We start from the raw sequence: 23,058 nt of genomic DNA, 5'->3' as shown, positions 1-23,058 counted from the left end.
CTTTGATGAAAATATCTTTATGATAAAATTAAGAGTGGAAATAGAAGAGAACATCCTGAATCTAATAAAGGGAACCTAAGAAAAACCTACAGTTTATATCATACATACTTGTGAAATATCAATCCTCATTCCCTTACGAGAAAAGAAACCCTTCAAATAAATAAGTCTTATATTATCACATCTATTTCAACACTGGAATTTCTAGCCAGTGCAATACTCTAAGGGAAAAAAAAGAGGCATAAAGATTGGAAAGCAAAAAGTAAAATGGTCATTAATCAGAGACATCATTGTTTATGGAAAATATCCTTATGAATGTTACAAAAAAATCTAGAAAACTAATACTTCAATTTTGTAGTGTTATAGGATGCAGGTCAACATACAAAAACCAGTGTAATTCTATGTAATCTAATTAACAATTGAAAAGTGAGACTTAGAAAAACACAATTTACAACAGCATCTTTCCTTCTTTTTTAAAACCACTCTATTGAGGTATAATTGATACAAAAATATGTACATATTTAATGTAAATAATGAGTTTGGAGAGAAGTGTAATGAATAGGGAGGGTAAGAAGAAACTTTCAGAGGTGATGGAATGTTTATGGCACAAATAATCTCTTACAGATGGTTTGTTCTCAGGTTCTAATTGTCCTTGCTCTGGCCAAGACTACAGCGCTTGCTGTTGGCACAATGAACTCCATATTGCTGCTCTTTGTAATAGTTGGTGCATATTCTGTAGCAAATATGCTCAGAGATCTGTAAACCCAGATGACATTAAACATTATACTAATATGGAGGTGCCTGGGTGGCTCAGTCAGTTAAGCATCCGACTCTTGATTTCGGCACAGGTCATGATCTCAAGGTTGTGAGACTGATGTCCAAGTTTTACTCTGCACTGGGTATGGAGCATGTTTGAGATTCTCTCTCTCTCTCTCTCTCTCTCCCTCTCTCCTTCTGCTCCCCACCCCCACTCACTCTCTCTAAAAACAAAAACATTACACTAATGTAAAAAACATTAAGGGAATATGGAAATATTCAACTTACTTTAAACCTTTTTCCCTGACCACTTTTATTTTACTACCTCCTCGCTTTATAAGGCCATCCATCAGTTGCAGAGGAAACTAATTACAACCAAGATTATTAAATCTACCCTGGGCACACTTTCCTGGTTGTGTTTTATTGCTCAGATTCAGCAATCTGTAGGGATATAAAAGTCATTTCTATTACTGATCCTTCTGCCTTCTAGTAGGGTCTCCAGAAAATGGCTTCTCTTTTAAGACCAGTAAGAACTCCAACACTTTCTGTGTTGAACCCCCAGCCTATCACTATTTTTCTTGACTTTCTTCTCCACATACCCTCTTTTTTTTTTCTTAACTTATTTGCCTACATCCTCCAAAATTCCCTGTATATTTTTTTACAGAGTAATTTCTCCTACAAGCTTTTAAGTTGTTTTTCTTCCTCCATCCAATTTAGGATGTGCACACAAGTCCTTAATTACAAAGCCAAAGGCAATCATTAAGGTGCATTCCTAAACAAAGACAGTTGTCTTCCTAAGGGAATCCTGAAGATAGATCTTAAAGTAAGCATTTTTTCCCTCCCTGAGACAAGATCATTATAAGCACAAATGTGCAAACTCAAGATCATTGACCCATTTTAATTTCCTTTTGATAATGACAATGAGTCATAGTCATAAGCTACATACATATATATAAATTGCATCTTTCTCTTTTATCTTTTCCAGCTATTCATAATGTTCCAAATTTGAACTATATATGAGATGGGTATCTCTTGGACAGTTTAGAATGTTATTGTTTATATAGTTTTAAATATAATTAATAATCAAAGCCTATTTATTTGACAATAATAAATGCAAGTGGTCAAGAGTTAGGCACCACTGATCTATTAGTTCATATGTGCTAGACAATTAAATTAGAAAACACTGTTAATATTGCAAGCAGGATGTATTATAGGCGCTCAGGAAATATCTGTGAATTAATTGATATCAATTCCTTTGGAAACAAAAATGGTTCCCAGTATGTGCACACTCTTGTACTCACCTTGTCTTTCTCTCTTTTCAATAGGATTAGTTCATAATGTTATCATGCATGAGTATGCATTTTTCAAATCAGCTTTGAATTCCAAATCTCAGGATGCAAGTTCCAACTTCAATCAAATTTTGTCTATAACAACTGCTGGACATTAAATGATGCCCTGATGATCTGAAGTGCTTAATATTTTCAAACCCATGGCAAATTCAATAACCTATTCTGAAAAGACTGGCTCAAATGGAAAACAGCTAGATTGTTATTCAGAGAATACTTGAGGATTATAATAACTTTGTTTTTAATGTCTAGAAATCAGACTTGGGAGGTGGGGGCAACAGTACAAGCAGTAACCAAATATTCTAAAAAGAGTAAGTGGACTTCATGCTGCGCTACATATCTTCTCTCATATAGGAATAACCACTAATTATACCAACAATATACTAGTTTCCAGAACAAAGACACCAAAAACTGTCAACTGACTGACCATCTTAAAGATGTTAAATAAGATGATTTGAAAACATCTACATTTATTATTTCCCAAAGTGAAACTAATCCTTATTTTTTGAATGTCAGGCTCTATGAATCCTAAACACAGCTTCCAGGCATTCTGGGAAAATAAACTTGTACCTGTATTGTGGTTAATAAAACGATTGGCCCATACTTTGCTTTTAATATATAAATGTTTATCCTATATTGTCTTTGATTACAGTGTCTAACGGAGGAAGCATGAGGGATTGATGTCTGTGTTCAAAACAGGATACTCAATTTAAACATCCAGTCATCATGTAACTTTGGTATATAATGATAATGGACAGTCCAGATCTTTGGAAAAAGGATGGTATACATAATTGGGGGTAGTTTGGGAGAGTTTAATAAGGGATTATTTGCAAAGGGTGTAAGATTAGGATGGAATCTATGAGAGATGTGCAGAGCCCTATGTGAAGTATCTGAAGGGACAAAGGGGGAGGCCTTGGTAACAGCCTGCAGAGAATACCTGAAGGAGAGAGCCCCAGGGCAGAAAATGAGCCAGAGAGAAAGAGAGAGAGAGACAGAGAGAGAGAGAGAGAGAGAGCATGAGAGAGTCCCAAGACTGTCCTGAACAAACAGGTATGTGATCATTTTAATTAGAGAACTCATTAAAGTAGATCTAGAGCTTTTCAAAATTACAGAGGAACAGTTTATATCCCCAAGAATTCTGATTTGTCTTAAGGGTAAGGCCTAGCATTTGCAACTTTTAAAGCAAAAATAGAGATGATTCTGACATGTAGACACTATTGATAAGACTTCTTAGCATTCTTGCTTGTGCAGAAAGTGATTATCATAGAAAAGTGGATATTAAACTTATTTTCATTTAGACATGTAATTAGATTTCCTTTTCTGTTCTCCTATGTCACTCACTTGTTTCCCTCTCTGTCAGAGCACGTGTTATACTGCTTTGTATTTTTAATTTATTCATCATTGCCTTTCCTCCATTTGGCAATAAATTTTCACTATTGGGGACAATCTTTTTACCACTTTAATCAAGATGCATCTACAGTCTTAGTTCTGAGTGTACACAAAGGTAGATTTTGTTAAGGAAGTGACGCACATTCCACATATACAAAATTCTTGGGTTTTTATATCAAATTTATAATCAACAACATTAATATACATTCTGTATGACAAAGGCTTTAACCGAAAATTGTTCACCAAGACTTCATGCTTGAAAAATTGAGAAGGGAGTCTCAAAATAGGGGGAAAAAAAGAAATGTTTTATCTGTGAAATTTGTTAAAAGTTTAACAAACATTTTAGCTGGAAATGATAAAAAAATTAATCAGAATTATTCCTCATCTGTGAAAAACAGGAGTTTCAATTCTGATATTCTTATACTGGAAAGTAATACGGCCTTTGCTCTGAGAATCAAGATGAAATGTAAAAATCACTTTCTGTGAAGCTGTAATCCAATTCTTTCACTGAAATTCAACTTTCAAAAACTGCTTAGTATTTTTGTCATTGCATAAAGTGATTATGCCAGGAAACTAGAGATCCCCATTATTAAATTTAGACATATAGAGAAAGTGCTTATGGTGAGAAAGACACAGGGGTAGATGCTAAAGGAGATACATGGTCTTCCAACACTTAAAATGTGGTTTAAAAAAAAAAAAAACTAAGCTACATGAACGATGTAAAGGAATAGAAGGCCATGTGTGAGTTAGTTAAAATGACAAATATGGCCATCATGTAGGCAATAAGAACAGAAAGAATTGGGGCTTTTCATCAAGAAAATAAAGCATGAGTACAGTTTGTATGTTACAAAGGGATAAGAGAACCAGACAAAAGCAAAGAAAGTGGCATAGTATGATCCCAAACCTTTAATCACAATGTTTTACCCCTTGTAAGGAACACAGAGGACTTCTTGTGCTCCTTTTATTCTGTATTATCTCTCTCAGTCACCTCACCTTCCAAAACCATGCTTTAATTACTATGTAAGAATCTAATGCTGCAGAATTTGTTTTGCTACAGATGCCTTTACACCTGAAGTCCAGGTGTATTTATGGCAGTTGCCTACTGGATCTTTTCAAACTGAAAATGTTCAAATCTGAACTAAAACTTCTTTCTAAAATTGTACTCCTTTCTGCAGTTGCTACCTCATTGCATAGCTCCAACATTTTCCCCAAATCAGTAACACATCAGAAGCCTGGGAGAGCACAGCAAACGTGTTCGCTCTGGTTCCATGGATATCTTTATAACTAGAGTGAAATGCGGCAGTAGGGGAATAAAGATACTGTTATTGATAGATATGGTTTGGAAAAGATAGTAAATGTGAGACAAGAACCTCCAGGTATCAGGAGAAATAAGACATTGGCTCAAAATCTTTAGAGATTATTATCAAGTAAACCTCTCTGTTAACCTCAAGGGGAGAATGATAAAAAAGCTGAAGGAATGGAAATTTGAGGAGATTTTTAAAAACGTAAAGAATAGAATACTTCAACTTTCTTGATTTTGATCTTTTCAGAAAAAAAAAAAAAAACAGCAAGATTTTCCACAAAAGAGTTATGGCATCGTGCACAGAAGTGGAAGCTTGAAAAGCGTTTTGACTATTTGGCAGGTTGATAAAAGTATTATGTACTTTTTCAATGCTAACTTTTTCGCAATGTACCTAATCAATTGGACATATGAAATAGAATGACATTCATTTCACATTTTAATCAGCATAGCTTCTGACCACTCCATTCAGGTCAAAATCCTCCACTACGGGCTCCTTTACTTCCATGTACCTCTCTCTACTGGCAATTTTCCATATGCACTGTTCCATATGCTTGTATGTCTCCCCTCACCACTACCCCTGATCTCAGACTGTAAGATGTAGGAAGTCAGAGACGGTATCTATTTTTATCCACCATTTCACCCCTGACACATAGCAATAATAACTCAAAGATTTGTTGAACAAATGTCTGTTATTAGTATAATACTTCTGACCTCTTAAAGTGATTTATATATCAACATGTATTATTTAGTAACCTCGGTGCCAAATTGAAAACCCTCTGTATTGTAATTCCTTTGACCAGAGAGTTAGTACTTTTATATATCATGCATCCAACCTAGAAATGCCAACCTAATATGCTTTCTTGAAAGAGTTTACTCATTAATGCAACTGACTCAATCCACTCCAAAGAAATGAGACGCCAGCAAATGCAGTTAAGTTTTTAAAAAGATCCAAGACCATACCTCCAATTATACTTTTAGCCACAAAGTACAAAAAACATGTTCTTTACCAGAAATTTATTTTCATGCTAATTGTCTAATTTACCAGCTAACAGTTTGTCATAATTCACAATCCTCATAGAAGAAACAATCATAAATCACAATCCTCATTGAAGAAAAGAAATTGAGTTTCTTTTGTATATGTCTATGCATATTTTTCTCTTTCTAGCCCTTTACTAAGCCAGAGCTATTTACCCTCAGAAATGTTATATTAGGGGCACCTAGGTGGCTCAGTGGTTGAACATCTGCCTTCGGTTCAGGGCATGATCCCAGAGTCCCGGGATTGAGTCCCATATCAGGCTCCCCACAGAGAGCTTGCTTTTCCCTCTGCCGATGTCTTTCCCTCCGCTGATGTCTTTCCCTCCCTGTGTATCTATTATGAATAAATAAATAAAATATTTAAAAAAAGGAAATTTAATGTTAGACACTTTTCTGTCTAAACTTGTTTTATACATTTTAAAATATTTTTAAAAAGCAGTTACCTTTACATCAGTGGGTTTTCTATTTACTCCCTTCAAGGAAATATAGCAGAGTACAGCATGTATCACATTCACTACACAAAACTTAGTTTAAATAAATAAAAATACTTCTAAAAACCAAAGTTTCCTCAGCAAATGTACTTTCAGGAAGCACCCTTATAGAGATTTTCTTTTCTTTCCTTTCTTCTTTTCTTTTCTAAGATTTATTTATTTGAGAAAAAGGGAGAGGGAGAGGGGGAGGGAGAGGGGGAGAGAGAGAGAGAGAGAGAGAGAGAGAGAGAGAGAGAGAGAGAGAGAACAAGCAGGAGGGCAAAGCCAGGGAGGGACAAAGGGAGAAAAAGAGAGAAAATCTCAAGCAGACTCCCTGCTGAGTGCAGAGCTCAAGGGTGGGCCTCCATCTCAGGACCCTGAGATCATGACCTGAGCAGAAATCAGGAGTCCGATGCTCAATTGACTGAGCCACCCAGGCTCTTCTCTGAGATGTTTCTTTATGTGCCACAAGACTGGACTTGTTACCTTTAAAACTCAAGAAATTAAAAAAAAAATCAAGATAAAGCCTGAGGGATTATTACATACTGCAATTGCAAATATATTTTATGGGTAGTAAAACACAGAATTTGAAATTCCACTGAAGAAACTTACTCCACACATAAAATGCTTTACAGAGCTAGAAAATGTACTGAGCACCATTTGACTTGCTCATAAATATGTATTCATCCAATTTCCTGGTTATGACAACAGATTATAATCAATTAATACTCATTCTTAGTGAGGAAAATAATTAAAAATTTATTTTTTTCTAAAAATTATTATTATTATTATTATTATTATTATTATTATTATTATTTTTACTCAAACAATTCTAAGCACTTCTAATATTTTGGGCAAATACAGTAACACCTTTTATGAGCACAAGCTTGAAACTACTGAGGTGGAAAGTCTTCTGTTAAAATTTTGTTCCCACGTGATTTAACCTTTCTACATTGAAATAATCTTCAGTCAGTAGTTGAGTTTACCACTCACCCTCTATTTCTTTCCCATTCTAAGTTTTGTAGTAAAGATGGTGCCTGTGGTGATGAAATTGGTAAACATCTGAAACTAATGCAATATTGTGTGCATTAGATGTGACACAATAAATCAATGTGACACAATCAAATTATTAAAACAGCAAATCAACCCATCTTTTATTTTATTCCATACCTCATAATAAAGAGAATCTCATAAGAAAGAGATTCTTAATGCAATCAGAAACAATAACTCCCTGAATTAGAAGTCACTTTAATAGGAACAAGAATTTCATTAATAAATAAATTGTACTTTACTTTTTTAAGCAGAGATTTTTCAAAATTAATCTTATTATAATAGCTTAAGAATGACAATGCTATTTATAATATTAATATCAACAACCTAATCAGTTCATATAAAAGGAATTTATTTGCATAATATGCAGGATAAATAATTATGATTTAGAGACTATAAATATATAAATATTTCATTTTTTGAAATGGCATTGATTTCATCTAATAGCTTGAAATGTTAAGATTTTTCTCAATTTAAAATGATTCCTAGGGACACCTGGGTGGCTCAGCGGTTGAGCATCTGCCTTTGGCTCAGGGTGTGATCCTGGGATTCAGGATCGAGTCCCACATCAGGCTCCTTGCAAGGAGCCTGCTTCTCCCTCTGCCTGTGTCTCTGCCTCTCTCTGTCTCTTATGAATAAATAAATAAAAGCTTTAAAAATTATTTCTAGTAGTTAATGAAAACTCAAAGGACATTGTTAAAAGAAATGTGCACAAAATGAACACACACACAAAAATTAAATTCACAGGTCGCTGGATATCATGTTTAAAACACTTTATCACATAAACTTGATTCTTCTGAAAGAAAAAGCATAATAAATAAATATAGTGGATGATTTCATTCTTTGAAACACCCAAGATTTGGGACACCTGGGTGGCTCAGCAGTTGAACATCTGCCTTTGGCTCAAGGAGTGATCCTGGAGTTCCAGGATCGAGTCCCACATCGGGTTCCCTGTGAGGAGCCTGCTTCTCCCTTTGCCTATGTCTCTGCCTCTCTCTCTCTCTGTCTCTCATGAATAAATAAATAAAATCTTAAAAAAAAGAAACCAAGAATTTAAAAAGTTTAAAAATCTGTTAGTAAAGGTAATAATTAAATATGATTTGCATTTGAAAATTTCACACTAAACATTTAAAGTAAATATATTACTTATAAAGTAAATATATTAAAGTAAATATATTACTTTTAAATTTTCACTTAGCTCTTTATAAAAGTATTTTAAACATTATTAAATGTTGCTATTATTATTATTATTACTACTACTATTAGCTTTTAGGATCTAAGATATCCCTTCCAGCAGATTCAAACATATTCTAACATTATTGACCTAACTGGATTAGCTCGTAAATGCAAAACCTTTTCTTTGATATTCTTTTATTTTTAAGTACAGAACTTAGAGTCTTCTTATGATGAGCACTGATTAACATATAGAAGTGTTGAATTATTATAGTATACTCCTGAGACTAATATAACACTATAAGGTAACTATACCAGAATTTAAAGAAAAATTAGTCTTCCTACGAATTTGTAGCAAAATGGGGTGCCTCAGTGTCTCAGTGGGTTGAGCATCCAATTCTTGGTTTCAGCTCAGGTTGTGATCTCATGTGTCGTGATCTCATGGGTCATGAGATAGAGCTCTGTGCTCCCCACTCAGCAGGGGGTCTGCTTGACATTCTTCCTCTCTCCCTCTGCCCTTTCCCTACTCTAATTTCCTCTCACTTTCTCTCAAATAAATAAATATTTAAAATAATTTGTAGCACAAATATTATGTTACATATTGAGAGTTCAATTCTCTCTCTTTTTTTGTTCTCTCTTTTTAGAGTGAACTCTCCATCTAACATGGTGCTTGAGCTCACCACCCTGAGATCAAGAATCAGTCATATGCTCTACTGACTTAGCCACCCAGGTGCCCTGAGAGTTTAATTCTTAAAAAAAAAAAAAAAATCTGAATAAGGCAGTTTCAAATGGCAGAAGAGGGGGTAAAACTAAGTCATTCTATTATTCTAAAGGAACCTTAACACTCCTCTCCTCCCATCCCCCACCTCCATAGATATACACAAGAATGTAAGAACTACAAGAAATTAATTTAAAGCTTCCTAAGTTTTCCTTCACTTTCGGCTGAAAGAGTACTAAAGCTCTTGACTCACCAAGGTCAAGGATTTTTGTATGCCACAAGAAGAATTTGCAGCATCGTTTCAGACAATCCCATTAAAACAAATCTTGTAAACGACCAAACTAGTAGGTAATCCACATAAAACAGTTTCCTGAATAAAATAATGTTTTTGGAGATGTCAGAATAAAGGAGAGATTTGGGGAAAGAATGAATAAGTCAAAATGTATTTTTCTTTCTCATCCAAACTCTAGTGGCCAGATCGATTCCACAGCATGATCTGAACTCATCTACTTTTTTTTTTTTTCCCCAGATTTGACCACACATTCCCGGAAGTCTCCTCACTGACCACTAAATAACGCATTAAGTCTTCCCTTATATATTCGAATCCCTCTATGATTTGATCTCTTTCCAACCTGCTTTCTCCCAGCTCATTTATATATTTTATGTACTCCATTCAAACGGAGTATGTCCCAAAACACTAAACAATTTTCTTGACTTCTTAGTTCTTATTTAGTTCTCTTTGCCCGGAATTCTCTTCATATGTTACAATCCTACCTCTCCTTTGGCTCAGTTTAAAGCCTTTCTCAAACTCTCAGAGAGAATAGCTCCACTTTTCTGCACACCTTTGGGACTTTTCATCTTTCTTCTGCCATCAATTGTCCTCTTGTATTATAAAAACTCATATATTTATCTCTCTTAAGGGAGAAAATGAGAGGCAGCAAACCTTACACATACAGATATGTTACAGCCAAAGACGCAAGAGTTTCTGATTGAATAAATAGTGAACGATTTGAATGATCAAATGAAGGAATGAATTGGAAAAGCTACTTTTTTCAAGTCACACATACATGACTGCTCAGTGGATGAGAAATCAGCCAATCCAAAGTAAACTGCTGGAATATTTTATAGAAAAGGACAAAGATTAAAGTTCCAATCATGAATAAAGCCACAGAAATGTTTCTACTGAGAAATCTGCAATTCCATGTAATAGACACAACAATTTCTATGTATAAATCATTACCCAAATATTATAACTCGATATACCCACAAAATTACCAGATTTATTTTATATCCCTAACACTCCAGAGTATTTTCTTTAAAGACAGCCAAGTAGATGTCCCAAGAACTTTACCAGTAATATTCATTTTATCCTCACAATATCCCTGTGAAGAAGGCTAGTATCCCCATTTTATAGATGCAGAGCTGACACTTAAAAAGGTTAGGAAATTGCCCAAAGTCACAGTTAGGATATACAATGTCTATGCTGCATCTTTCAAATAAGGTTTGCTCTATAAAATGCCTGTTTGTTTATTTTTGTAGAGTGTGGGACAATTCTATATGTCCAAATTTATGGTAATGTGACATTTGGGAGACTGAGAAACTTCTAATCCTCGCTGTTATTTCTTGTTTTATTTGAAAAAGCTTCAAATAAAAACCTCTGTTTTAAAAATCCATATTTCTGTTTATATCAATTATTTTCCAATATGTGAATTCAATAAATTTTTCACCAGGTGTGGTGTTTATATAGAAAATATAAAAAACAACTAGAAAAATCAACATAACTTTTAGGAGAAAACACACTTCTGATACAACGGCCACGCATTTATCCCAGTTTCACAAAAGAATCTCAAAGTCAAGAGGCAATGCTCAATGTTATGGGAAAATGACAATGGTGAACACATGACACCAAATATGCTCATTCGGATACATCAACAGGGTTCGATTTGAGGAGGTCTAACGTGACATCTGCATTTCAGGGAGGGTGAGCTCCTGCTTAAATGATTGTGATCAACAACCAAAGCTTTCTATGCTAACAAGCTGAGTTTGATTGTAATTCGTTGGTGTGTAATCATCCCTCTAACAGATAATTATACACAATGACTAGCGAATTAGGAACAACAACAACAAAAAAGGACATGAAATAACTTTCAGATTTAAAGAGGCAGACCCTGGAACACAAGCTGGCATTCTTCTGGTGCACTGCTGGGGTATCATAAGAGCCACTCCACAAGATCACTCAGAGAATCATTGGAAAAAGACGCGGCATTCACATCTGATGTATCTCACAACAGGCCAGCAGGCCACAATGTCAGTAAAACATCAAATTGCCAGCAAGGTTTCATGTTGCGACTCCAATTTGAAGTGCGCAATTACTTTAATTTTATACCTTTCTTGTTCAGCTCAAAAAGGCTTTTTTTGGCAACAGGAAAAAACTGCCTCACGATCAGTCACACCTTGGCCTTTCAATCCCACATGTTTCAAGAAAACCACCTCCTGTTTTTAATTTCATCTCAAACTATATGACTACAAACATTACAAAGTTATATTTTTTGAAAACTAGGCCCTTGGGAATTCAGTGTTCATCTGAAAGCAAGAGATAAATATTTCCAAAATCATGGTGCAGGGCTTAGGAGGACTATGAAAATGCTATTGTCTATATTCTACGTTAAGAGATGTATATATTTAATCAACTTAATGATAACCTATTTTGTAAAAGAAATTATTTTCATTTCTTCTTTAATTGGATTTCCATGCAATTAAAAACATATTTTCTTCATATATCAATAAAAAGGAACAAACTGCTGATAAATACAACAGCATGGATGAGATTCGAAGAATATTATGAGAGGTGAAGGAAGCCACATCCGTATGATTCTATTTATATAGCATTCTGGAAAAGGCAAAACTATAGGGACACAGAGTAGATCAGTCATTGTGCACTCAGTAGGGTGACTTTTATTGTATGTAAATTATTCTCCAGTGAACCTAACTTAAAAATTATTTTCTTTATTTTTTTAAGATTTGATTTATTTATTCATGAGAGACACAGAGAAAGAGAGGCAGAGACACAGGCAGAGGGAGAAGCAGGCTCCATGCAGGGAGCCCGACGTGGGACTTGATTCCGGGTCTCCAGGATCAGGCCCTGGGCTGAAGGTGGTACTAAACCGCTGAGCTACCCGGGCTGCCCTAAAAATTATTTTCATGTTGCCACACTAATTTCTCAAAACTCACTAGAAGAGATATGGGACAAGCATTGTTATCTTCATTATCTTGCAGAGGAGGAACTTGATACTTAAAGAAGATAAATAACCAGCTAATATGTATGAGATACCTTCTAAGTCTGGGTCTTCCCAATGCCAAATCCAGTATTTTTCCTATCAGACTACACTATCTCTTTGGATACCCTGGAATAATGTTCAATTAAAATTAGTGAATTAAAACTAGTCCTCCACCCCTAGATTACCTCCTCAAGGCATCTCATATTGAAATTTTTCATACTGAAAACACAATATTGAATATGACCACCAGGCAAACTTTAATTTCATAATGAATTTAATATAATGGTGCATCATGCCATTTTGGCAGCAAACATACCAGTGATTTAAGGCTTACTTAATAGGGGCTGTTGTCCAGGTCACAGAAAATAAATAGACCATTGTGCATTATATCAGATGGATGACTTCTAGAGAAATATATTTCTCTCTCAGTAAATAAAATGTTGAGAGGAGCAACAAAAACTGAAATTGCACTCTGATAAATGCATATCAATGTTGTAGTAGGGATGTTTGAAGGAACAGGACAGGGTTAACCTGAGAGAAGGAGTGAGAGACACTCTAAGACAATATCAAGGGATCCCTGGGTGGCGCAGCGGTTTGGCGCCTGCCTTTGGCTCACGGCGCAATCCTGGAGACCCGGGATTGAATCCCATATCGGGCTCCAGGTGCATGGAGCCTGCTTCTCCCTCTGCCTATGTCTCTGCCTCTCTCTCTCTCTCTCTCTCTCTCTCTCTCTCTCTCTCTCTCTCTCTGTGACTATCATAAATAAATAAATTAAAAAAAAAAGACTATCAAAACCAAAGATACAGAAAAAGAAATGGATGTTTGTATATTGCTCAAGAGCATGGAACCAAGATCTTATCATTTTAGGCTAAGTAAGACAACTTCTTGGATAAATATCTGACAACAGTGAGTATGCAGTATGTGTTGAGTAAATGAATGAATGATGACTTGAGTTATTCAACACAAGGATGGCTTGCTTTATGAAGTTGTCACCTACCACTTCATGAGCTGCAGGGATGTTATGGAATTAGACAGGTTGTTAGAAAACCATGAAGGATTTTTTTTGTAATTGTGGTATGGTGGGGAAAAAAACTTGGAGTAGAGAATAGAGATGAGCTTGAATCCATGAAATTCGTGAGTGGGACTAGAAAGTCAGAAAAGTAAAAAAAAAAAAAAAATTAAATGAAATCTTTCTCAACAAATGATGCTGGAACAACTGGATCCACATGCAAAAAGATGAATCTAAGCACACCTTACTTTTTTAAAAAAGTAACTCAAAATGGATTATAGACCTAAATGTAAAATGCAAAACTATAAAATTCCTAGACAACATAGTTAAATATCTAGTTGACTTTCTAGATAAAAAACCTAGACGTAAAATGTAAGACTATAAAACTACTGGGAGATAACATGGCTTGAAAATGTAGGTTTGGTGGTGACTTTCTAGATACAAAACTAATAGCATAGCCCATGAAAGAAAAAAAAAATAGGCTGGACTTCATTAAAATTAAAACTTCTGCTCTGACAAAGGCTCTCGAGAGAACAGAATGAGTCACAGAATGGCTGAAAATATTTGCAAAACATATATCTGAGAGAAGACTGGTATCCAAAATGTACAAAGAACTCTTATAACTCAACAATAAGAAAGCAAAGAATCCAATTAAAAAATGGAAAAAATACCTCTGTAGTCACTCACCAAAGCAGATATACAAATGACCAATAAGAATGTGAAAAGACACTCAACATCATGTGTCAACAAGAGACTGCAAATTAAAACAACAGTGAGATACCACTACACAGTTCTCACAATGGCTAAACTCCAAAACACAGATAGCACTGAATGCCAGCAAGGAAGTGGAGCAGTGGGAACTTGCATTCACTGCTGGCAGGAACAGAAAATGGTGCCGTAATTTGGGGCAAATGTATTACTAGGGCAGTGAAAATATTTTATATGATCCTATAATGGTGGATACCTGTCATCATACGTTGGTCAAAATTCAGACAACATAAAGAGTGAATGCTAATGTAAACTATAGAGTTTAGTTAACATCAATATCAATATTGATTCATCAATCTAACCACAGCCTAAAGCAAGATGCTAATAAGAGAGGAGCCAAAGAGGGGGAGAATAAAAGGCTCATATATAATATTGGTGCTTAGGAGTTAACAAAAGTTTCTTTTTTTTATTTTTTATTTATTTATGATAGTCACACACGCACAGAGAGAGAGAGAGAGAGAGAGAGAGAGAGAGAGAGAAGCAGAGACATAGGCAGAGGGAGAAGCAGGCTCCATGTACCGGGAGCCCGACGTAGGATTCGATCCTGGGTCTCCAGGATCACGCCCTGGGCCAAAGGCAGGCACTAAACTGCTGCACCACCCAGGGATTCCCTTAACAAAAGTTTCTAAAAACATTAAATTAAATGATACTTCAAAGCATTTAATCCAAATTATAACAGATGCATTAAATATAAACTTAAAAAATAATTATTTTGTGCCATGGACAACCTCCCTTTCTGATCTCTTTCATGACTATACATTTAATAGGCTTGCAAATTAGCAGGTAAAAAAATACAATGTTTTTTCAAATTTTATTTTACAATTTTCTAAAGTTCTTAACTTCTTTCTGAAACCAAGAATTTCCAGACACTGCACTTATAGGATATGCTCATTTATCTAAATGTTTAACATAAGTTATTTCTTTATTGTCAATTATGCTGAAGATGTAAAACAGAATGGCCATTCATTTTAGTTGTGAATTATGCAGGCCTTTTAACAATGTATATTATTCTTCATTAGATTTCTCTAGGAAGACTCATTCTTGCAATATTCTCTTAATTTATATCAGTGAATATATTTTATTTATGATAACAGATAAAAATTCCTAGTAGGTACATCTGTCAAGACTGGTCTTTTCCAATGAAAGATGTTACAGAAGACTCCACATTTATATTTATTAAATTTTATTGCAAATTCTCTAAAACATAGTTTGTATGTTTCAAAGAATGGGAGTTTTGAGAATTATCTAAAAGTGTTTTTTAAAAATACTTTCAAAAAAATAAAATAAAAATAAAAATACTTTCCCTTTCAGTAGTGAAATTCATGATAGATTGGTCCATTTCAAGCATATGTAAATAATGCACATGCACTGAGATATATTCAAAATGCATGTTAACAAAAAGAAAAATTGCCTCAATCCAATCCTACCACCTGTTATACCCACTATTGATATTTTGGAGTGTACTTTCTTATCATTTTTTTTAATTTTATTTTATTTTTTTTAATTTTTATTTATTTATGATAGTCACAGAGAGAGAGAGAGGCAGAGACACAGGCAGAGGGAGAAGCAGGCTCCATGCACTGGAAGCCCGACGTGGGATTCGATCCCGGGTCTCCAGGATCGCGCCCTGGGCCAAAGGCAGGCGCCAAACCGCTGCGCCACCCAGGGATCCCTCTTATCATTTTACTATACACATTATGTAGCTTTATACATAGAAGTATCATATATGTGTATGTATGTATATACATATGTGTGTGTGTATATAGATATATGTGTGTGTGCATGTATTTAAATATATACATAAAATTCTCTTTCCCTTGGCCTCAAGCTCATTATTTTGAACATGTTTCCAAGTCAGTAAAAAAAAAAAAAAGTCTAGAATTTTTATACTTAGATTTGTTACATCAATAGTTTGATTTTTAAAACTTCCAAATGGTAATGTAGTTTTTTATTTTAAAATTTTTATTTAAGTATGGTTGACAATGTTACACTAGTTTCAGATGTACAGCATAATGAGTCAACTTCTCTGTACTTCATGCTATGGTCACCACAAGTGTAGCTCCCACCTGCCACCACATAATCTTATTACAATCTCATTGACTATATTCCCCGTGCTGTGCCTTTTATTCCCAGGACTTACTGATTTCATAGCTGGAAGCCTGCATCTCCCCCTCTCCTTCACCCATTCTTTCCATCTCCCATTTCCCTTCCCTCTGGCAACCATCAGCTTGCTCTGTTTATAGATCTGATTCTGCTTTCTGTTTGTTTATTCACTTGTTTTGCTTTATAGATTCTACATATGAGTGAACTCATATGGTATTTGTCTTTTTCAGTCTGAATTATTTCATTCTCATGATTCAAAATTCATCAAGAATGAAAAGATACATGATAAAATGGCTATGAAAGTTTGTTCATTGCTGTCTCCCTCACCACCAAAATTCTCTTCTCACCAGCAACAAGTGCTATTATTTTCTTGTAAATTTATCTGAAAAAGAACTTATATATGTAAATACATATATGTAAATACATGTGTGAACTTTCTCACTTTCTATATAGATGGCATTATACCACCCACTCTGTTCTGAACTTTGTTTTTGTTTTTTTTTAATTGATAATGTATCATGGAGGAGGAAAACTCAGTAAAGAGTTTTCCCATTAGTTTTTATTGTTTCATAATACCCATTTAATGGATGTACCATAATGTGCCCAGCCAGTTCCTTACTGATTGGCATTTTATCTTACAAACAATGCAGCAACAAAGTATTTTGTGTCTTCTTGATTTTAATGTGTATAAATATATCTGCAGGCTATTATTTTAGAAGTGGAATTCCTGATCAAATGGCATTTGCATTTAAAATTGATGGACAAGACCAAATAGCTTTCATAAAGGTTCTACCAATTTATGCTTCCACAAGTATTTTGATTTATCATAATTTTTAAAGCCCTCCTCTGTTATTGCACTTCTAAGCTATTTGCAATCATTTGCTATTATTTACAAGGCTCTAATGAACATCTTAGGTTGTTAATAATTGTGCCATCCTAAATTATTTCCTGTTGAATAAATCCTAAAAGTAAAAACGATGGGATTCTTTACAGCCATTGATTGTTTAAATTAATTTTCGCTACACTCTCACAAAAATATGTCATTGTGGAACTTTCCAGAACGCTTGGTGAGACACAGAGAAGTAGTGGCTGCCCGAGCTGCGCCCAGCAACACGCTCCTTCCCGCTCCCTCACACTGGCCTTGGGCCTCTCACCAGCTGCAGAAAATGGTGAAAGAAACCACTTACTATGGTGTTTTGGGGGTCAAACTCAATGTCACCCAGGATGACCTGAAAAAGGCCTAGAGGAAACTGGCCTTGAAGTACCATCCTGATAAGAATCCAAATGAAAAAGAGAAGTTTAAACAGATTTCTCAAGCTTATGAAGTGCTCTCTGATGCAAAGAAAAGGGAATTATATGACAAAGGAGAACAGGCAATTAAAGAAGGTGAAGCTGGTGGTGGTTTTGGCTCTCCCATGGACATCTCTGATATGTTTTTTGGAGGAGGAAGGATGGAGAGAGAAAGGAGAGGTAAAAATGTTGTACATCAGCTCTCAGTAACCTTAGAAGATTTATATAATGGTGCAACAAGAAAACTAGCTCTCCAAAGGAATGTGGTTTGCAATAAATGTGAAGGCCGAGGTGCTAAGAAAGGAGCAGTCAAATGTTGTCCCAAATGCCAAGGTACTGGAATGCAAATAAGAATTCATCAGATAGGACCTGCAATGGTTCAGCAAATTCAATCTGTGTGCATGGAGTGCCAGGGCCATAGGGAATGGATCAGTCCTAAAGATAGATGTAAAAGCTACAACAGAAGGAAGATAGTTCGAGAGAAGAAGATTCTAGAAGTGCATATTGACAAAGGCATGAAAGATGGCCAGAAGATAACATTTCACGGTGAGGGAGACCAAGAACCAGGACTGGAACCAAGAGATATTATCTTTGTTTTAGATCAGAAGGACCATGATGTTTTTACTCGACGAGAAGATCTTCTCATATGTATGGATATACAGCTGGTTGAAGCCCTGTGTGGCTTTCAAAAGCCAATATCTACTCTTGACAACCGAACCATCGTCATCACCTCTCATCCAGGTCAGACTGTCAAGCATGGGGATATCAAGTGTGTGCTAAACGAAGGCATGCCAATTTATCGTACACCATACAAGAAGGGTCACCTAATCATCAAATTTAAGGTAAACTTCCCCGAGAAAGGCTTTCTCTCTCCTGATAAACTTTCTTTGCTGGAGAAACTCCTACCTGAGAGGAAGGAAGTAGAAGAGACTGATGAATTGGACGAGGTGGAACTGGTGGACTTTGATCCCAATCAGGAAAGATGGCGCCATTACAATGGGGAAGCATAAGAGGATGATGAACATCATCATCCTAGGGGTGGTGTTCAGTGTCAGACCTCTTAATGGGGCCACAGTGAATAACCTGCTGCCATTTTATATGCAGTAGTGAATGGGTGAAGGACTATAAGCATAGCTCACTACTTGCTATTGTTTTTGATTTATTTCTTTTTCTTTGGATGTTTTTGATTTAATATTCAACTATAGTAGTGTTTTAAAAGTTAAACGAATAATAAACTCAAATATTAAAGCCAAAAAAAAAAAACCCAAACAAAAATATGTCATTGCTTCTAATAGTTTTTCAGGTGAAGCTCTTGAACTTTTCCAGAATTCTTCCACCCTTAGAGTGTTAAACTCCAATATTCAATACTTGCAAAATATTCTTCTACCCTTTGAAGATTCTTGTACCCTTGCTCCTTTTACACATGTTCTAGACTATTCAGCTTTATTTTTTTTTTAAAGATTTATTTATTCACGAGAGACACAGAGAGAGAGAGGCAGAGACACAGGCAGAGGGAGAAGCAGGCTCCATGCAGGGAGCTCGACGTGAGACTCAATGGACCGGGATCATGCCTGGAGCCGAAGGCAGACACTCAACTGTTGAGCCACCCAGGCATCCCTAGATGACTCAGCTTTAATGCCTGTCTATCTGCTCCATCTTATAGTCACTCCCTTCTCTATCTAGTCAGGATCCCATAATTCATTATCTTGGTTGCTCTCCAACATCCTTAACCCTTGTTCCTATTTCCTATATCTGGTAAAACTAAATTTCAGATCAACCTAAGTCCGAGATTTCTATGCTTTAGGGATTTAGCTAGCAGTGCTTACTGGCCTTTCCTACAGACTTCCAAGCAAGAAGAAAAAGTTGAGCCAGCGCCAAGACAAACTGAAGAGGTAGTTTTATACTGTGCACCAATCACCTCTTACAGCTTCCCTGGTCTGTTCTCTGTCTTATTTCCCCAGAGATGATATTTTAAGTCTTCAGCTCATTCCTTAAACACACTACTCCACACTCTTCTTTCTCACTCACAAGAGATAATTTCAGGATTTTATAGAAAAAATAGAAGACATTAAAGGGGGAAGTATCTCCCTTCTCTCCATGCTCCCCGCCCACCCCTCCTTTCGAAGTTACAAACATCTTGGTCTCCATTCCTCCAGTGAAAGGGATGTAAAGCAGACACTGGCTCTTCTGCTTAAGCTCTTTGAAGGACTTCTCTGCTGCTTTAAGATCAGCTCTTAAGGTGACCTACAGTGTTCTTAGTGATTTGAGCCTTTGCAGCCTCATTTTTATGTCTCTTCACTTCCATTTACAGTTTATACTCCAAATCAATTCCCTGATTTGCCACATTTGTCCTAATATCTTAATCATCTTTTTAAAATGCATTTATTCCACTTTCCTTTACCAGTATACCTCCTATATTTTTAAGACTCAGCTCAGATGTAATATTTTCTAGAAAATTTTCCTAGACTCCTCAGGCTTGGTTAGACGTCCCTTCTAGATGATCTTACAGATCTTTTTGTTAGACTTTAACCATAGCATTTATCACATAGTACACGATAACCTGTTTCATATCATCTATTCCATTAATTAAAATAATTAATGAATAAACTGCCTTGTATTTGTTGTTTGGTTTATTATCTTTTTCTAATTTTTTATATCTTATTCTCGATATGTTTCAGTTTCTAATGCAGATGCTTTGATTTGAAAATATAATCAGAGTAACTGATCATAATGATTTTTGTCCCCCAAAGAATTCTTCATTCTCATGCTTTCTTACTTCACATTAAGAAAAACATACATGCTGCATTTGAGATGGAGGGTGATCTGCTAAAAATCATCTGCTTATAAACTAAGAGCTACATAAACAACCATTAATCAATACCGTTTTATGATTTTTTATTTTAATGCAATAAAATAAAATATTATTTTTATGTTTTCAAGTTAACTAAAATATTCTTTATGTGATACATATTGCTTCCTATCAGTCATAAATGTAAGGTAGCATTACAAAGACTAGTAGTAGGTTCCAACTTTGACCTATGTTTTATCTTTCTATGATTGCAAAATATATTTTATATGTGAAATATTTTTTCCCTCAAGACAAATGTTTCAATGCATTTTTTTCCTTAAGAAGAAAGGATAATAGAGCAGCTCTATAGCATAGAAAAAAGCATATAGCAGTGTCATGTGAAACCAAATTTGGAAGGAGAAATAAATGTCTGTTCCAAGGTTCAAGACTTGATATAATCAACAATAAACATAGGAACATTTTTAGATTTGGAATAGAATTTTAACAGCGTCCTCTAAAATGAGTTGTAAAAGGATTCAATGCTACATCATGGTTGGAAATAGAGAATTTTACTTTTATGACCTGATGGCTTAACCAATATGGAAATTTCTACAACTATCTACTCTGCACTAGGATATGAAGATGCAGGACTCCAAGTTATCATTTTGACATTTGCAATATCATTTAAATAGAAAAAGAAGTCAACCTCCACATTTAAGTAACTATTAAAATATAGTTGAAGTTGACTATTCCAAGAAATTCAAATGTTATTTCCTGACAAATTCAAGAATTAAGTTAATAGGATGTTATTTATTTGGCTATAAAAATTAATTTTTGAGCAGATGTGTAAGGTTTTTTTATGCTATTTACTATCTGACAGTTTAAAAATACTTATTAAGAATCTGCTATATGGCAGACACTGTTTGGCACTGGGCTAAGAGCATAAGTAAGATAGAATTTGGCATCTTTGGATGTCATCATGGAATTCAGAAGCAGCTACCTAAAACAAGTTCAATACAATGTAGTTAAGTGTAATAGCATCTAAGAACTAAAAGAGTTATTGAAATGTCAAGAAAAAAATATAACATTGATTGAACTAAAATTCAGTTCAAAGGTATAATTCAAGTTCATTCAGGATGAACAGAAAGGGGAAAGGTATGCGCAAATGAGACAGGCTGAAGACAGTACAAATTTAGATCCGTACCAAATATAGGCATCTGTAAGCACTGTAAGTCAACCATAATCCTTGACATATGTGGTTACAAAGGACAAATTAAACTAGTATTACTTTTAGTTACTCTTTACCTAAATACCAGACACTATAATTTAACATACCTTACCCCTAACTTATATTATTCATTCTGGAAGGTGAGATAGACTGCTACCTATCTCAGAAGCTTAAGGTAGTTAACTTCCAAGTGAGAGCACAATACACACATCAATCATATTTTCAACACTAAAAATCTGAACAAAGTATTACATCTTACCTCTTGCCTTGCTAGTTACCACCCATCATCTCAAAATGTAACCATGTGGTCATCATGAATCAGTGCTTCCCTGACTTAACACAGTACACTGCAGTCAAGGCTCATAGAGGATTTATTTTAAAAATATTTTTTTCTGAAAAGATTGATTTATAATTGGTAAATTATGAACGAATTATAATTGCACTTTGGAATAAAATTGTGTTTGTTATCATAAAAAATAAAAGAGTGGAATTAATGTTAAGAAAAAAGGATGTTAAGAATAAGCAATAGCTGAGTGATGCCCACAATGGGGGTAATGAAATAAGACAAGGCATAAAATATGAGGGAAGGTATACAACACACAAGTCACAAAGTTTTATAAGCCTACGATGATGTCACACTACCAGCAAAATTATAAAGCGATTCCGTTCTTGTACATAAATATTTCTAAATGTTAATATGTCCTTTTTCTGGAATACTACACAAGAGCATGCCATATGTATTTAGAACTCCTCAGGACATTTGGTAGAGAGCAAAATGGTTAAGCAGATTACAGTTAATTCAGGAAAGGAAAATGCTACCCATAAAAACAAAAATGAAAACGACTCCTATCATCAAGGAGCATTTAAAAATTTTAAAAATGTACTCCAATGTTTATATTATCCATAGCAGGGTTTAGAAAAATGCTGTGAAAATGACATCTTGTAATATCCCCTTATCTGCTCTATGAGTCATTGCTACATAATTTAAGGATGGGAAAAAAAAAAACAGCTTTTACTGCTTTTATTAACGCAGAGCAAATACAACTTCCAAACCCTGTATTACATTTATTCATCCGAATGACAATTGGAAAGGAAACGAAGATTCTAAAAGTGTTAAAGTTGTGCTTGGCTATGAAAAGGGAATAAAATAAGATTTTTTTTTAGATAAGCATTTGCATTGTCAGTACAAAAATAAAACAGAGATTCTGAATTTTAGATTAGCCCTTATATTTTCTGAGAGTTTTATAAATTCTGTGTATTGTAGAGAAATGTATGGATGCTCAAGGCAACTCCTAAAATTGAACATCTACAGAGGGCAATTATCATAATTCACTATGAAATGCACTTTAATATCTTT

The 23,058-nt window shown here is 34.9% G+C and overlaps 1 protein-coding gene and 1 pseudogene across 3 annotated transcripts in view; one reads left to right on the top strand and one right to left on the bottom strand.

Moving 5' to 3' along the window:
- RALYL (RALY RNA binding protein like) overlaps positions 1-23,058 on the bottom strand; it is a 713,351-nt gene that overhangs the window by 431,223 nt on the left and 259,070 nt on the right. The gene's annotated exons all lie outside the window — the stretch shown is intronic.
- LOC129495782 (dnaJ homolog subfamily A member 1-like) lies at positions 17,562-18,749 on the top strand (annotated as a pseudogene).

This window comes from Nyctereutes procyonoides, unplaced genomic scaffold, assembly GCF_905146905.1.
Source record: "Nyctereutes procyonoides isolate TBG_1078 unplaced genomic scaffold, NYPRO_anot_genome, whole genome shotgun sequence".
In the NCBI taxonomy this organism is placed as follows: Eukaryota; Metazoa; Chordata; class Mammalia; order Carnivora; family Canidae; genus Nyctereutes; species Nyctereutes procyonoides.
The sequence above is the reverse complement of the archived record's forward strand: the minus strand, read 5'-3'. Positions and strand labels throughout refer to the sequence as shown.